Source organism: Chinchilla lanigera, unplaced genomic scaffold, assembly GCF_000276665.1.
Source record: "Chinchilla lanigera isolate Chin_1 unplaced genomic scaffold, ChiLan1.0 scaffold00014, whole genome shotgun sequence".
NCBI lineage: Eukaryota > Metazoa > Chordata > Mammalia > Rodentia > Chinchillidae > Chinchilla > Chinchilla lanigera.
In genome coordinates, this window is record NW_004955415.1 from 16,480,213 (window position 1) to 16,482,446 (window position 2,234).

At 56.6% G+C, this 2,234-nt stretch overlaps 1 protein-coding gene across 1 annotated transcript in view; it reads right to left on the reverse strand.

Moving 5' to 3' along the window:
- Positions 1-2,234, reverse strand: part of Fermt1 (fermitin family member 1) — a gene marked incomplete in the record, with an annotated part of 35,301 nt that overhangs the window by 32,292 nt on the left and 775 nt on the right. The window contains 1 exon segment of the mRNA XM_013512377.1: positions 2,152-2,234.

Below are 2,234 nucleotides of genomic sequence, written 5' to 3' on the forward strand. Positions count from 1 at the left end.
ATCTATATATGTATATATGTAAAACAAAGTGCAAGTGGGATGGGAATTTCACACCTGCCCTTTTCCCTTCACTGGGGGAGCCAGGGGGAAAAAGTACTCATATCAAAACCGAAATGTTTCAGAGGGCAGTAGGAGTATGGGAATCCAAAACTGGCAGAATTTGAACAAAATTGAGATTGCCACCTCTCTCTTTGAAACAAACAAATGCTACTACCACTGAGGGCTGCTTGAAAGATTTACAACAAAAGCCACTCAAATGACTAAAATCATCATTTTTCCCCACTTTATTCTGCAGCAGTAGCTCCTGAGAAGTGCTGTTTTCCTCAGGCCAGCACTGAGAAGCAGCGACGCCCACAGGGGAGGCAGGCAGGGTCGCTCCCGCTGCCGGGCTCATGCCAGGCGGATCCCTCAGCGGCCGGCCGGGCGGGGGGCCAGTGCCGCCAGTCGCTAACCAGCGTGGGTGCCACCGGCCCGCTAACACCCTGAGCTACAACTGCCAAGTGAAACATTAACTCCAGGACCCAGCTTCTCCCTTCAGCCTCCCAGATCAGCGTCAGGCCGCGGACTACGATGGCATCTGAGGAACGTTATTTTTACAGTCAGCAACAGCTAAGCACCAGGGGTGTGTTCACTTCAAATGGCACTTTCACAAGCAAGAAGAGAACCTCAAAACACACTCAACCGATAAGCTAATATTGCAAATCCATAGACTGCCTATTGCAAATCCGAGCAGGTCTAGGGCACATTTAGTACGTTTGAGTCAAATTCAGGAGTGCAGGAGTAAGTCGTACCAGTGGTTTTGTAACCAGAATGATCCCAAGGACGCGCCTCATCTGCCTCTTACTGTCTCGCTGCCCCTTTGGGTGAGGCCAGGAGTGATTACGGGGTCTGCCCGCCGGCCTCTGCCGCCACAGCCCGCGGTATCATTTTCTAGTGATTCGATCTGCATCACCCGCGCTCTTTCCGCCGGCTCCTTCCTGCTCCCAGGAATTCCCCTTCAGAATGAGGAATCCAGCTCTGAGCTCTGAAGTCAAGGGTGAGACCTGGAGCCCAGACAGGAACCCAAGACTTTCTCACCCCAAAACCTTATTCTTATTCAGCACACCGGGCCTGGTCTTCGGGAATTAACAGGAAAGACTTTAAATCCTCCCGCGCTAAACTCCCCGAGGCCTTTGCTAGGCACCTCTAACCACACAACCTATCCCAGCGCGGGCACAGTAGAGATGCCCTTCAGAATCCAGCTCGGGCCGGGCGTCACGGCACACGCCTGTAATCCCAGCACTCGGAAGGCTGAAGCAGGAGTATCGTTGCGAGTTCGATACCAGCTACAAAGTGAGCTCACGGCCGGCCTGAACTGCACAGCGAGACCCTGTCTCAAAAAGACAAAAATTAAAAAAAAAAAAAAAAAAAAAAGAATCCAGCCCGGAACTCTGCACCGGACCGTTTGTGAGAGCCTTACAATTTCTAAAATGTTACAGTCTAAGGTTTCGTTTTAAAAATGTTTTGTACCTAAAGCAAATGACCTTCCTTTAAGGTGCTTGTTTCCCAGGCGATCGGACGGGAGGTCTGCTAACCTGCGGGACCGGACACTCGTCTCACGGGCCGGGGACTGAGAGTCCTTTGCATGGAAAACTCGCCTAAAACTGGGCACTCTGCTTGCCCCTTCCCTTCCTAGGGTTCTGCACCTCGTTCGCTTTCCGAACGCGCTCCTGGCGGGCAGCAAGCTGCGGCTTGCAGGGCAGAGCCAGCTCCAGCGGGGGAAGCGCGTCCAACCGAGGAGACCGAAGCGAGCGCGCAGCGAGAATCCCGGGAGGTCAGAGGCAAGACGGGGTGGGGGAAGCAGCCCCGACCGCCTCGCCCTGCGGAGAGGAGGTGCTCGGTGGCCGGGGTCCACCGGGTCCGTCTTCCGCCAGGCGCGGTCTGTCCACCGTGCTGCAGAGCAGGGTGGACAGAAACCTGTCCCTGCCCCAGGCAAGGCAGCGCCGGCGGCTGCACGGAAAGTCTGCCCGCGTGGCCCGATGCGCAAACCAGGAAATCATTTCTAGTTCGACCACCTCGAGCTCCAAAGGGCTGCGGCAAGCAAGGGGACAGGGGGCTCTGGCCCGTACAGTGCCCCTCCCGGGCTCCCCACCCCAGCCCGCGAGCACCCACCTCCTGTCCCGGCCTGCTGCGCCCGGCCTGGGCCGCGCACGTGCACGCTTGCGGCCGAGACCCCGGCGGGGGCCGCCCAGGCG